At 39.1% G+C, this 16,150-nt stretch overlaps 2 non-coding genes and 1 pseudogene across 2 annotated transcripts; 2 read left to right on the forward strand and 1 right to left on the reverse strand.

Annotated features, from left to right (window-relative positions):
• On the forward strand, positions 1–3,995 carry LOC134326184 (uncharacterized protein K02A2.6-like; annotated as a pseudogene).
• Positions 3,996–9,887: 5,892 nt separating this feature from the next.
• Positions 9,888–9,959, reverse strand: trnaq-cug (transfer RNA glutamine (anticodon CUG)). Its single transcript has one exon. It is a non-coding gene; the product is annotated as a tRNA-Gln (tRNA).
• Positions 9,960–14,824: 4,865 nt separating this feature from the next.
• Positions 14,825–14,898, forward strand: trnai-aau (transfer RNA isoleucine (anticodon AAU)). Its single transcript has one exon. It is a non-coding gene; the product is annotated as a tRNA-Ile (tRNA).
• Positions 14,899–16,150: the final 1,252 nt, after the last annotated feature.

The raw sequence follows: 16,150 nt of genomic DNA on the forward strand, positions 1-16,150 counted from the left end.
ATGACGTGTTTATATAAAACTGTGAGATTTAATCATGAAGAAACTCAATTAGTTTTGCTCAATTGATTCATTTTGCTGGATCGGTTCAAATGAATCGGTTCATCAGTACTGAATCATGTGTGGTGCTAACAGTTAGCGGAGCAGCTAATAGTTTGTTTGTTTAAATAAAACTGGAGTTAAAGCTCCTCAAATCCTCACAGTGATGTTTTATTATAAACTCTAGGTTTATTTTTAATTGTGGTTATAATTAAATATAAGGGTGTAGTATTGTGTAAAGGAAACATAAAAATACTTACCTGTAATGTGGAGCTGAACCTGTGGGAGGCACTGTTACCTTTTGTTATTGTTGTGGTGCAGTTAAAGGAGGGTCAGAAGGAAGTTACGGTTCTGAGAGTTTGCAAGTCACTTTATTGCTCATTGGAGATTTGTTGGTTAATAATAAAGACACTTAAATATATTATATTTGGATGTGATGATTGAAGATACCACATCTTATTGGCGACAAGGTGAACGGACTTCAAACCAGTTTTGGCTGAAACATTAAAGTGATAGGACCTGTGGATAACACGCAAAAAAGAAAAAAGAAAGAAAGAAAAAACACAGGGAGAGAGAGAAACAAAAGAATATAGCAACTATTGGAAATCTAACAGCGTTTGACTCAAAAAGCCAGATCTGGGAGGAATACTGCGAAGTTTTGGAACAGTTTTTCATTGCAAACGGCATCACTGAGGAGGAAAAGAAACGGGCCATCCTTATAAGTGTAGTAGGTGCACCTACATACAGTTTAATGAGAAATCTTCTGAGTCCAGTGAAACCCAGTGAGAAAACATATGCTGAGCTGGTGAGTCTCCTAAAAAATCATTTCAATCCAAGACCCAGCGAAATAGTGCAAAGGTTTAAGTTTGATTCCCGTACACGAAAAGCCACAGAGACAGTGACTGAATATGTAGCAGAATTGAGACGTTTGGCACAAGATTGTAATTATGGAGAGACTTTGGAGCAAATGTTAAGAGACAGGCTAGTGTGTGGCATTAATGATGATCGAATTCAAAGGAGGCTGTTATCAGAAACAAACTTGACATTTGAAAAAGCATGGAAGATGGCACTGGCTGTGGAGGCTGCTAGTAAAAATGCACAAAAGAGAAAAAAAGGACTGGAGTCATGGGAATTCCCGAACATATAGATCTCATAAAGTTAGTGATGAGGAGGATACAACAGAAGCAGAGGAACAAGCATTTTCATTGTACAGCATGGAAAGCACAGGCATGAAGAAAGTGAAGCCATTCCAAGTAGAAATGGAAATTGAGGGTCAGTCTGTAAGTTTTGAGTTGGACACAGGCAGTAGTGTCACGATCATGAATGAATCAAACTTCAGGGAAGTTTGTAAGACTAAACCTCAGCCCAAGTTAGAACCCACAGACTTACTCTTAAAGACTTATACAGGGGGGCAAATTAGCATAGCTGGGATAGCTCAGGTTAAGGTTGCTTACAATAAACAAATAAAAACCCTGCCTTTAGTAGTAGTAAAGGGTACAGGGCCAAGTCTGTTAGGCCGGGGCTGGCTGGAAGACATAAAGTTAAATTTGGAAGAGTTGAAATACACCACAAGTGAAGAGATAAGCTTGCAAAAATTGCTACAGCAACATGCTGAGGTGTTCCGGGAGGAGTTAGGAACACTGAGGGGTACCAAGGCTGTTGTCCATGTGGCTGCCAATGCCACTCCCCGCTTCTACAGACCCCGTGTTGTTCCTTATGCTATGAGAGTGAAAGTAGAGCAAGAAATAGACAGGCTATTGAAGGAGGATATTATCACTCCAGTCAAGTATTCTGAATGGGCCGCTCCCGTGGTTCCAATACTAAAGCCGGATGGCACAATTAGATTGTGTGGGGATTATAAAATGATTGTAAATCAGGTAGCATCACTTGAGCAGTATCCAATCCCTAAAGTGGAAGATTTGTTTGCAGTGCTGTCAGGAGGAGAGAAATTTTCAAAACTCGATATGAGTCATGCCTATCAACAAGTTACTTTAGACGAGGAATCGAAAAAATTGGTAACCATAAACACTCACAAAGGCTTGTATACTTTCAATCGATTGCCTTTTGGAGTTTCTTCAGCACCTGCTATCTTTCAGAGGACCATGGAAAATTTGCTGTAAGGTGTGCCTAGTGTAGCAGTCTATATGGATGACATTTTAGTCACTGGAGTAAATGATGATGAACATTTAAGAAATCTAGCAGAAGTGCTGAGGCGTCTGAAAGAGGCAGGATTGCGTTTAAAAAGAAACAAATGTGCTTTTATGGAATCAGAAGTTCAGTATTTAGGTCATGTTGTAGATGCACGTGGGTTGTGACCCATGGAGGCAAAAATCCAGGCCTTGGAGGAAGCGCCTGCACCTTCTAATGTGACAGAATTGAAAGCATATTTAGGTTTGCTAAACTATTATAGTAAGTTCCTACCTAATCTGGCTACACTGCTAAATCCCTTGTACCAGCTGCTGAGAAAGGACATACCATGGTCATGGCTAAAGCCACAAGAAGAAGCTTTTCAGAAATCCAAGCTTTTGCTTAGGTCAGCGGATGTGCTTGTTCATTATTCTGTAGACAAGGAGCTCATACTCTCATGTGATGCGTCGCCTTATGGAGTAGGAGCGGTGCTATTACATAAAATGGAGGATGGCAGTGAAAGACCAGTGGGGTTCATGTCCCGCACATTGACGTCCGCGGAACGACGATATTCTCAGTTAGACAAGGAAGGTCTTGCTGTCATTTTCGGAATTCAAAGGTTCCATAAATACCTCTATGGACGAGTACAGTATTTACAATATATACAGACCATCAGCCACTAATTACACTTTTCAGTGAAAAGAAACAAGTTCCACAGATGGTTTCTCCCCGTGTTCAAAGATGGGCTGTTTTGTTGAGAGCTTATGAATATAAAATTCAGTGCAAACCAGGAAAACAACATGCCAACGCAGATGCACTAAGCAGATTGCCAGTGCCAGGGAAGGATGAGAGCCCTGAGTTGGCTGAGTTGGTTGATGTTGGATTTTGTAGATACTGGACCAATGACAGCTGAACAAGTAAAAAAGTGGACAGTAAAAGATCCAACACTATTGCAAGTTCGAGAGTATGTTTTGAAGGGTTGGCCTTCAACAACGGATCCAGCATTGTGACCATATCACACAAGACATCTGCAGATGAGTGTTCGGGACGGTTGTCTGTTATGGGGTGCTAGAGTAGTGATTCCGCCCCAAGGCAGAAAAGTCATTCTGAAGCAGTTACATCGGACACACGCAGGGATGTCTAGGATGAAGGGCCTGGCCAGGTCATATGTGTGGTGGCCTGGAATGGACAATGATGTTGAAAATGAAGTAAGAGCATGTGTCGAATGCCAAAAGAATGCAAAGTCACCAGCAAGTGCTCCTTTACATCCGTGGGAATGGCCCGAGAAACCATGGTCCAGATTGCATGCAGATTATGCAGGTCCCTTCCTAGGTAAAATGTTTTTGGTACTGGTGGACGCACATTCAAAATGGATAGATGCGTATGCCATGAACTCATCCACTGCTGTAGCCACTATTGAAAAACTGAGAGAGTGCTTCAGTACACATGGGCTGCCTGAATGTTTGGTCACGGATAATGGTACAAACTTCACAAGCGCAGAGTTTTCAGAGTTTATGAGACATAATGGCATTCGTCATTTAACATCAGCTCCTTTTCACCCTTCATCGAATGGACTAGCCGAAAGAGCTGTACAAACGTTGAAGGAGGGGTTAAGGAAAATGGCGGGAGGGACTATTGAAACAAAACTGGCTAGAGTCTTGTTTAATTACAGAATCACTCCACATACAACAACAGGCCATTCTCCAGCGGAATTATTAATGTCGCGAAAGTTGAGATCTACTTTTGACTTGCTTGTACCAGATCTAAGAGCAAAAGTGCAGCTTAAACAATGGAAACAAAAACAAGTCCATGATAGAGGCACTAAAATGTGAACATTCCAACCAGGAGATGAGGTAATGGTTCGGAACTACAGTTATGGGTCTAAATGGGTTCCGGCCACTGTGCATACGTGCACGGGTCCCGTGTCTTACAGAGTTGTCACAGTAAATGGACAAACCTGGCGTAGACATGTAGATCAAATAAGAGCTAGACTCCAAGAGCCTATGCACCTGGAACTTGAAGACATGCTGGAGGAAGACGCTAAGGTACCAGAGGATGGTGCCATGGAACATCAGACTCCCTCAACCTTACTGGAAATTCCTACACCAGTAACAAGAGACCCTGTAACTGAAGAGACTGTGTTAGAGCCTTCTACCAATCCAATACAAGGCAACCTTCCACAAGAGTTTCAGACACTGAGACGTTCTAAGAGAGAGAGACGTTTACCAGCACACCTGAAATACTATGTGACGTAAATATAAAGAAACGTAAAAAGCCACAATCAAAGTTAGACATTAAGGAAAATACGATTGTGGCATAAGGTTAAATCTTGTTTTACTGTTAGGTGAACTGTTGGGACCTTGGTGTAGTGTTGCATGTTTTATGCTACTTGCAAGACATGGTTGGTAAACCTCCTGCTTAAGGGAGGGGGGGTGTATTATTGTGTAGAGGAAACATAAAAATACTTACCTGTAATGTGGAGCTGAACCTGTGGGAGGCACTGTTACCTTTTGTTATTGTTGTGGTGCGGTTAAAGGAGGGTCAGAAGGAAGTTACGGTTCTGAGAGTTTGCAAGTCCTCCAGACCACCCAAGAAGGATGGGCCCTGCTGAGTCTGGTTCCTCTCAAGGTTTCTTCCTGTAATTTTCAGGGAGTTTTTCCTTGCCACAGTCGCCCTCGGCTTGCTCAACAGGGGTTTTTGTATCTGTTGGTCCTGGATTTTGTAAAGTTGCTTTGAGACAATGTATATTGTAAAAAGCGCTATATAAATAAAGTTGACTTGACTTGACTTGACTTTATTGCTCATTGGAGATTTGTTGGTTAATAATTAAGACACTTAAATATATTATATTTGGATGTGATGATTGAAGATACCACAAAGGGTTATAATTAAATACATATGTTACTTACAGATGAGGCTCTACAGTACAAACACAGCAGCTTCTTGTTCTTCTTATGATGTTTAATGGCGGTTGGCAGAACAACTTAAGACGCACCAGCGCCACCAACTGGACTGGAGTTGAACAGCAGCTTAGCAGTAAAACATCTCCATTAGCACATCTGTATTAGTGGTGTGCGATACTGCAAAATTTGATATCGATCCGATACCAAGTAAATACAGGGCCAGTATCGCCGATATCGATCAGATATCGATACTTTGTATTTACTTTCATGTAGGGAAGAGCAGTGTATCATGATTTATGAGATGAATGACTAATAAATGATTTTGTGTTTATTAGTTCATCATGTGCAGTGAAAACCCACTACAGTTTGTAGGTGAATAAAAAGTAATTTTTTTAATGTAATAAACTAATGAAGTCTGGGGTTTTTGTTGAGAAACAATTATATAATAAGAAACATAATTCCCGCCTCTCATTGTACACTCTGGCTTTTTGTAAAATAAAGTACAGAAAAAGTTTCGGGAGTCTCCCGCATATACATAGCGGCTCCCTGATTCCCACAAGTCAGATAAAATCTGGAGCGGCCAAGTGCGACACACGCACACACACACACACACACACACACGCACAAAGGCGACACAGACTTTTTTGATACAATCGCGTATTAAATCCGTTATCTGATATACAGTCTAGCGCACTGTGTAGGGAACATAAATCAATTGTCTAATATACTGTCTCGTGCACTAAGTAGGGAACATAAATCTATGATCGAATATACAATCTAGTGCACTATGTAGGGAACATAATTAATTATGTAATACACTATCTAGTGCACTACGTAGGGGACATAAATTCATATCTAAAATACTATCTAGTGCACTATGTAGGAAACATAAATCCGTTAACTAATATGCTACCTAAAGCATTATGTAAGAAACATAAGTCTATTATCTAGTACACTATCTAGTGCACTAAGTAAAAAACATAAATTATTTTTTAATATACAATCTAGTGCACTATGTAGGGAACATAAATCTATTATCTAGTACACTATCTGGTGCACTATGTAGTACACATTAATGTGTTTATGACATGAACAGTTAGTTTAGTAGCTCAGTTAGCAGCTCCTAAAAGTTCTGTTATCACCCATAATCCGTTGGTGTGTGCGAGAGGTTTTTAGCTTATTTTTTAGCTCCCTAAAATGAGTTTTTGCAACTTGGGATGTCTGACATGTTAACTTCCATCTATCCATCCAGCTTAAATACCATAAACCAGGGGTGGGCAATTAAATTTTCCAAGGGGCCACATAAGAAACTCGGACTGTTGTGGAGGGCCGGACCAATAAGGTGAACTTAATTTTGCTCAATATTAATTTTATCTTTTTATTTACATTTACATTACATTTTCAGCATTTATCAGACGCATTTATCCAAAGTGATTTACAATACAGTTACAGTATACAGGCTGAGCAATTGAGGATTATGGGACTTGCTCAAGGGCCCAACAGCAGCAACCTGGCAGTGGTGGGGCTTGAACCAGCAACCTTCTGATTACTAGTCCAGTACCTTAACCACTAGGCAACAACTGTCCACTCTTTATGAAAAGCAGTGAATTGCACAGTTCTAATAAGCTGTTAATGTTTTGATGTTACATTTAGAAAATTATAAGTATGCAGAGTAAAAACATAAACATTTTTTCACTATTTAAACAAACAAATGCAAAAACAAATGTGAACAAAATGTGCAGGTTTTTAAACTTTACACTATTTTGTTTTGAGTCTAATTACCTCATTTGTTTTTCAGTCCTTTGTTATTGTTTAATATTATTTTTAAAATCACAGAGCTGGTCCTGACTGCTTCAGTTCTGGATGTGTTAAACTTTATAAAACAGTCTTTGTTGCTTTTGCAATTTAGTTAAAGCTTCAGGTGTGATGCTCTGCATCGTTCATGTTCTTAAATTTCTGTTTAGTACCGTAACAACGATTTAGAGCCTAAATTCTGATCCTTAACCAGCGGTACACCTGACTTCAGTTAATAAATACTTCAGAAGTTCATGTCTTGTTAAAAACTCCACCGTCACCCAGGAAAAAATGTACTGTGAAGTTTTACAGTAAAACTGTTAAGTTTACAGTTAAACCATAAAAGTTCATATCACTTGGTACTGACCATGACATGACACTCCCTGGTACTGGTACTGACACACCCCCATACCATGACACACCCTGGTACTGACCCACCCCCATACCATGACACACCCTGGTACTGGTACTGACACACCCCATACCATGACACACCCTGGTACTTGTACTGACACACCCCATTCCATGACACACCCTGGTACTGGTACTGACACACCCCATACCATGACACACCCTAGTACTGGTACACCCCAATACTTTTAACTTTTAACAGTGAGCGCAACATTAGAAAATTTTAGAACGTATTTCATGCACGTATCTTTCTTTTACAGATTGAGTGTTTTGGTTTGTGTGGAGGTACGACTGGAAAGGTTTTTTTTAATTAATATTTAAACTGAATTCATTCATTAAGTCTCCTCTACTACAGCCGAGACGAACTTGAGACCAACAGTAAAGCTCTCCATAGTTTCTGTGTGGCAGGTCCTTAACTGAAGGGCTGTCAGTGTAGAATCGGGTATGTGGGTATATGCCCTGCCCTTGTGCATAGGCCAGTTAGCTCAGTTGGTTAGCGCGTGGTGCTAATAATGCCAAGGTTGCAGGTTCGGTCCCTGTACTGGCCACACCCACCTTTGTATTTAAACTAACAAACAAGTGAGCCTTCTCTAACTAGCAGGTCCTATTGACCTGGGATCTTTTTAATGCCCCTCTCATTCAGGTCACAAACATGTGATTATTTTAATTTGCCAAACTTAAATGCCCTGCTGTAAAAGTTAGCAAGTCATGTGACTTGTGTGTACCATCCAATGAAATGTCTCTTTTTGTGTGTCTCTGTGGCGCAATCGGTTAGCATGTTTGGCTGTTAACCGAAAAGGTTGGTGGTTCGAGCCAACCCAGGGGCGAGTGTCTTTTATTGCACAACCTGCCTGTTGATCAAACAGATATGAGACACAACAACAATGTGTAGTCCCACAGAATAGTGGAAATAAGTAACTGAAAACATCCAGTAAACAACAGTCCTACAAGCACAAACATCCACCTGATAAAATTGGGACACTTTATTTTTACTTTTTTTAAATCTTGTCGGTGTCACGTTGTATTGAAACTAAAATAAATAAATAAAAACTTAAAATTTAAAAGCAAGTGTTTAGGTTCATTCATCATCTTAAATATTACAAACTAATCAAGCTCGTCAGATTTCAGACATTGTTCACGTAAACAAAAATCTCAATAGGAAGCACAAGATTCATTTATTTATAGACGGTGCTGCTTATGGTTTTACATTTAAAAAACATGAAAAGTTAAAAAATAACAACAAACACAACAACAACAATTTAATAATAATGTCACAAATCTGTACCCAAGTAACAAGCTGTAATTTATCTAGCACCACTAGATGGGAACGATCTCTGTACAACATTTCGTACTTCACTTTAAAAGTCAGTTCAGTGTGTTTTACTGTAGTAAGAATAGCTCCACATGTTTTGTACGTAGTGTTTATGGTATTTAAGCTGGATGGATAGATGGAAGTTAACATGTAATCTAAGGTGACTCTTAAGTTTATTCGCTGCTGTTGGCTTATAAAGTTTTACTGAACAAACTGGCTCGTATTTTGGCACTGATATACCTTCCTGAATGGTGATCTGCTTGGTTGACACAACTAGCACAAGTAATCGTGGTCTACACCCCACAAGCGCTCTGTTGTACTTGCACATGCGCTGAACGCTACCATCCTGAAACTTCTAAAGTTTCTAAACCTTTAGGTAGATGGCGCTGTAAACAATGATTTGCCCTTTGGTGTTACAATTTGGCATAGAGCAGTCAAATGTGGAACACTATTCTCTACTCAGCATTGATAACAGTGTTTTTACCTAAATAAAACCAGGTTCCACCTTTATTTAAACTCCGATCACTGGATTCCAAGTCCAGAGTGCTAACCATTACACCATGGAACCACACAGTGATGTCTTACTTAAGCCCAAAAGTTAATAATTAGTCATTTAAGAGCAAGTTGGCTGTTAGATGGCGCTGTAAACAATGATTTGTGATTATATTTTGGGATGGAGCAGTCACATGTGGAACACTATAACACTACTAGTGGTATTATAATATTCAAGCTGGATGAATGGATGGAAATTAACATGTCATTTAAGGTGACTCTAAACTAGCACAAGCAATTGTAATGCTCTGTTGTACTGCACATGCGCTGAAACTGCTAATGTTTCTTAATCTTGGACCTCACACCGGGCCCCAAATAAAAGCAGTAAAGTCCCACCGAGATTTGAACTCAGACCGCTGGACTCAGAGTCCAGAGTGCTAACCACTACACCATGGAACCCTGACACCACAGATACTAAACGTAATAATTCACCATTTGCTAAGTAAATATAGCAAAAATACTTCAGACTTTACATGTGATTGATATAATTGACTGAAATCAATTAAAAAAACTGAGGTAATTAAGAAGTTTTAAACAATAAATAAAAGTAATTTTAGTTAAACATTGCCACCCAAGTATCAAAATCAGAACAAAACGTTCCACGGATGGAAAACTGCACTAAGGTCAGGACGCAGTTGGCCGGTAGATGGCGCTGTAAACAATGACTTGCTGCTTGTGTTCGTTCTAATTTCATATGTGGAACAGTATTCTCTACTCAGCATCGATAACAGTGTTTTTACCTAAACCAAGGCAGGTTCCACCGAGATTTGATCTCAGATCACTGAATTCAGAGTCCAGAGTGCTAACCATTACACCATGGAACCACAGAAGACATGGTTTTTGTTTAAAGAATTGAGCACAAAGGTTAATAATTACACCAATAACTCCACATGTTTTTATGTAGTGTTTATGGTATTTAAGCTGGATGAATAGATGAAAGTTAACATGTTAGATATCCCAAGTTGCATAAACTCATTTCAGGGAAAAAAAAAGCTAAAAACCTCTCGCACACAGCAAAGGATATGGGTGATAACAAAAATTTTTTAAGCTGCTAACTGACCGTTGTACTATAATAAATGTAGACCGTGTAGAATAAAAGTATTAGGAAAGTATGAGGTTAAAAACATCAGCTTTTATTTATTCTTAAAAGAAAAATACATGAACCTCAGTCATCTCACACGAAGATCTGTTCTGCTCAACAACAGTAAAGCTCTCCATCGTTTCTGTGTGGCAGCTCCATAACTGAAGGGCTGTCAGTGTCGAATCGGGTATGGGGGTATATGCCCTGTCTTTGCACGCCGGTCGGTTAGCTCAGTTGTTTAGAGCATGGAGCTGATAACGCCAAGGTCGTTGGTTCAACCCCTGTATGAGCCACACCCACTTTATGACTTAAACTAACAAACAAGTGATCCTTCTCTAACTAGCAGGTCCTATTGACCTGGGCTTCAAACGTTGTCTCTGACAAGTGTGAGATCTTTTTAATGCTGCTCTCATTCAGGTCAGAAACATGCCATTATTTCAATCTGCCAAACTTAATTGCCCTTCTGTAAAAGTTAGCAAGTCATGTGACCCGTGTGTACCGTCCAATAAAACAACTGTAACTCTTGTCTCTGTGGCGCAATTGCAGCATGTCAGAACAGACAGCTCATCGATCAGACCATCAGAGAGATGTAGGTTTAATTCACTAACATCACGACCAGATTAAGAACTAGTTCACAGTTTACAAACAAACACAATTCAGAATAAGTAACAGAAACAGACACAGACTTACTGTCGCTGTATTGTATTGTATTATAGTGTTAAATTGTAGCGTATTTTAATGAGATTATGCTTTAATGCTGTATTTTCTTAAATGTATTTAATCCAGCACAATGGTTAAACTGCACAAACCCAACAAGTTAAAATAACCCATCATGTGTTCTGTCTAATATTTACACAGTGCTGGTTGCCAAATAACACATTTTCACCTGCATTCGGCCTTTTCTTTCCCGTATACCAAAAAGAGTCGCCATTGCAGGTCTACAACACGTTACAAAAACACTTGGGACACTTTATTTTTGCTTTCTTTATCTTGCCGGTGTCACGTTGTATTGAAACTAAAATAAATAAATAAAAACTTAAAATTTCAGACATTGTTCACGTAAATGAAAATCTCAAGTGGAAGCACAAGATTCATTTATTTATAGACGGTGCTGTTTATGGTTTTACACTTAAAAACATGAACAGTTAAAAAATAACAAACAACACAACAACCACAATGTAATGATAATGACCCAAGCAACAAGCTGTAATTTATCTAGCACCACTAGATGGGAACGATCTCTGTACAACATTTTGAACTTCACTTTAAAAGTCAGTTCAGTGTGTTTTACTGTAGTAAGAATAGCTCCACATGTTATGTACGTAGTGTTTACGGTATTTAAGCTGGATGATCAACTTAGTGAATCGACTCAAACTGAACTGCGTCTTTCTGCACATGAGGAAGAAATCTATGTAGAGATCTCAAATGACATGAACTTGAAGGTATGAACTTACATTGTAGAAAAGAAGAACAAGCCAGTAGCAGCAGTGTGCACATTAAACCATTTACAAAAGGGCAATTAAGTTTGGCAAAGTGAAATAATGGCATGTTTCTGACCTGAATGAGAGGGGCATTAAAAAGATCTCACACTTGTCAGAGACAACGTTTGAAGTCCAGGTCAATAGGACCTGCTAGTTAGAAAAGGATCACTTGTTTGTTAGTTTATGTCCAAAAGTGGGTGTGGCTGGTACAGGGATCAAACCCATGACCTTGGCATTATTAGCACCACGCTCTAAACAACTGAGCTAACCAGCCAGTTCATCAATGCTCTTTAGATCTTTGTACATAAATCTACACTGTCCCCATTTAAGCAGCTGAAACAGACTTTCTTAATACACATCTAAGAGGTTTTGTGGATTCTTATATGTGTGAACTACAGTATCTAAACTATATATTTCTTAAAGTTCTTGACTGAGCTAAATGCCGCCAACCAGTGACTGGAGCAGATACGACTCAGGTCCTGCACACAGTAAGTAGTGCTGATACACAGTACCAGTCTGCACACCAGAGGGGCTCCAAACCTCAAGTTTTCACTCATTAAATCATGTTTGTGAACTTTGTGGAATGATTGTAGGATTTGTACTTGTTGAGCTACTGTTAATATTTTTCCCCAATTGAACTAAACCTGAATTGATGTTTTAACTGTTCATTAAGACTTCACTAAGAGTTATTGCCATCAAGCAAAGCATATGTAAAGCATATTTCTATATGAGATAATATACACTAAGGTTTAATCGTCTGATCATCAGACATGGTTGTGCAATAAAAGGCACTCGTCCCTGGGTGGGCTCGAACCACCAACCTTTCGGTTAACAGCCGAACGCGCTAACCGATTACGTCACAGAGACACATGCACAGCTGTCAGGGTCACATGACTTGCTTAAGTCAGGCTAATAAACAGTATAATACTGTAACAGGCATGGTGGCTAACTCCATAGAGTTACATTTGGTCAGTTCCCATGGTCTCCCTTAGGGGGCAATAGAGAGGGAATTACCCATGTTTTCTTTTGTGAAAAGAAGTAGACACAGCATTTTCCTGATGGAAGCAAAAGCGGTTTGCTACTTGGTGTGCTGCTTTGCATTTTTCATCTTTTTGAAGATTTAAAGACTCCTTTCCTAGGAAACTTTGATGTTTTATGCCTAGATGTAAGTACAGTAATCCCTCCTCGATCGCGGGGGTTGCGTTCCAGAACCCTCCGCGAAAGGTGAAAATCCGCGAAGTAAAAACCATGTGTTTATATGGTTATTTTTATAACCCGATTCCATCGGGTTTAGCATTTAGCATCTTGTCATTAAAACCAATGGATTGAGGTAGCACAGCATGCTAACATCAATATAACATCTCCCTTCATGGAACGATAACGGTTACATTTCCTGACAAGCCCGAACTTGCAAATAAAAACACTCGGTACAAGTTTATACAAGTTAAAAATCAGTAATATTTTATTTACGTTTGAAAAGAACTCCATTCGTTTGTCCGCACAGTCAGCCATGTTTATTTTTCTGTGAGAGAAGAGCGCCTGACCCGCAATGAATTCTGGGATTGCCTTGATCACTAAGGCAGCGTCGGATGCACACTCATTCTTGAGTGAAAATAACGTTGAAATGTTAAGAAGTGAGGATATTAAGGCATCTAGGATTTGGAACAGCCTCCTAATCGGGAGCGCGCACAGGATGACGTAAAATGCGTCTATGTAGAGAGCTCACTAGCTTTTCGAACACACCCCTTGTCTGCAGAAATCCACAAACCAGCGAAGAATCCGTGATTTATATTTAGACATGCTTGCAAATAAAATCCGCGATAGAGTGAAGCCGCAAAAGTCGAAGCGCGATATAGCGAGGGATTATTATTCTTGGGATAATTTCTCTTTTTGGAAATATTATGGAAGGTAGATGCTAATGCTATATGCTAATTTCCTTTGTATATTTACATTGCTAATGCATTAATATTACTACTTCTGTAGAAAAGGAGTTTATTCGGGAATCAACTACACATTATTAACTGATGGATTTTGAAAAAGGACATTCAACTTTAATAAGGACTAACTAAGGGTATGGATAAGGACTGCATTATACGGAATAACTCTGATTCAGTTGAAGTGGACGTATAAGCTTTGAACCCTACAAAGTCTACTTTGGTCAACTTTTTTTGGATTTATTTTGCATCATCTTGGGAAGAAGATATTTGTAAATATTTGGTTTATGGTGGATATATGACTTTATCTTTACTGTCTTGTTTTGTTTTCAATGCATTATTACAGTTTTTGTTCAGCAAAAAAAGTTGACCAAAGTAGACTTTGTTTATATTTTGACAACATAAGGACATAACATGGTAAAATAATGTAAAAACATGGTGTTGTAGAAAAGCATTACGCACTTTAATCGGGAATGATTTGCACTTTACTTTTTTATGTTACTGTTATATTTGTTTCCTGTACAAAATTGTTTTTGTTTTTTTAAAGTAATTTGTTTATTTGCACGTTGTAATAAAATGTAATTTTAAAAATAAAATCTCTCTCTCTATACAGGCTCACTGTGGAGGCAAATTGGTGGTTAAGTGGGCGGGTCTAAACTGCTGTAGGCTGAATGAATGTACCACAATACAGTATAGTTTAGATAGTTCACACATATAAGAACCCACAAAGTCTGAACATAAGAAATGACTAGACAGAGATGTCTGAAGTAGGACTGAGATCTCGGATCATTAAAATAACATGAAACTGCTGCATTTCTGGTGCAATAACAACCAAATTCAGTTTAGGAGCCGCTCATTTCTACAGATCTTCACTGAAAGAGTGCAGAATCTCAAATGGTTTTTGTGCTGCTGGTTGAATGGGGTTAGTGTAGAATTATGTACAAAGATCTAAACAGAGAATAGATGAACTGGCCGGTTAGCTCAGTTGGTTAGAGCGTGAAAGTTACTGAAAGTAAGAATACCACCCTGTTCTTCTACCGTCTTTAATTCTGGCTTCATTTCACATCTCACACGAAGATCTGTTCTGCTCAACAACAGTAAAGCTCTCCATCGTTTCTGTGTGGCAGCTCCATAACTGAAGGGCTGTCAGTGTAGAATCGGGTATGTGGGTATATGACCTGCCCTTGTACATCGGCCGGTTAGCTCAGTTGGTTAGAGCGTGGTGCTAATAACGCCAAGGTCGTGGGTTCGATCCCCATATGGGCCACACCCACTTTTGGACTTAAACTAACAAACAAGTGAGCCTTCTCTAACTAGCAGGTCCTATTGACCTGGGCTTCAAATGTTGTCATTCTGGTAGGACAATAAAAGCGATATACTACTTTTTATTTAATGTATTTAACTACATAGTGTTGTACAACATTCCATGTGTACTTAATACTTTTGTATTTTAATACTTGCAAATTTGAATACTTGCATACTTTAATACTTGCTTACTATAATACTTTGCATTAATATATATTGAGCTGCTGTAATAAATGATCTATCTATAGATTCATTTAATTTGATCTGTAATGCTAGTGATGGGCTATCCTAAACTATCTTTAGGAAGGTAGATATATCTAGCTTTGGGGTTGTTGAGGCTAAATATTCATGATTGTTGTAATGTTGCTTCACAGTCACATTAGAAATCCCTTTTAAAACTAATGTTTGATATTGCAGGGTCTGATGAAGACACTAAAAATCTTATCCGGTGGAGAGTGGCCAACCAGGCCCTCTTCACTGGAAAACGGAATGCAGCGGTTCGAGGGTTTAAATAAGTAACTGTTTGTTTGACGTAACAAAATTTGTGTTACATCTTATGCATAATAATAATTACAAAGGGTGGTATAAAGACAAGTTTTAGTATTCAAGTTTTACAAACTTTTTCAAAGCATTCAAAACTTTTAATGGCTAAACTTTTTTTGAAGCAGTGTATGCTATATACATTAATAACTGTTATGTGCATTATATTGTAGAGCCTTTGTGTTGGAGAACCAACTGCAGGGGAAGGTGACTCCCACTTATGTGAAGAAGAAGTGGGAGAACCTCAAACAAAAATACAAAGTAAGCTCCGTTTGTTGGTAAGATCTTCAGTAAAAATATCAGAAAAGATTTGTAATACAAGTTAAGGTCCTTGTACTGTGTTTATGAATCTTGTAGGAACTTAAGTGTCCACCTACTGGGGTAAGTACAGAGGGTGGTGAAGCAACAGCAGCATCTTGGAAATGGTATGCGGATATGGATGAGGCAACAGGTGGGAGACCATCAATTAGCCCAGAGACCCTTATTTCCTCATCTGGCCAGGATGCTGCTGAAGCTTCACCATCCTCGAGAAGCATGGAAGCCCCAGCCAAAAAGAGACGAGGGGAGAAAGATTTAGTTGAGTATCTGAGGGAGATGGAAGAAAGGGAAAATGAGAGGGAGATAGAAGCAGCAGAGAACGAGGAGAGAAGATGGAGAGAGGCTGAGGAGAGGGA

Source organism: Trichomycterus rosablanca, chromosome 14 (assembly GCF_030014385.1).
Source record: "Trichomycterus rosablanca isolate fTriRos1 chromosome 14, fTriRos1.hap1, whole genome shotgun sequence".
Lineage (NCBI taxonomy): Eukaryota > Metazoa > Chordata > Actinopteri > Siluriformes > Trichomycteridae > Trichomycterus > Trichomycterus rosablanca.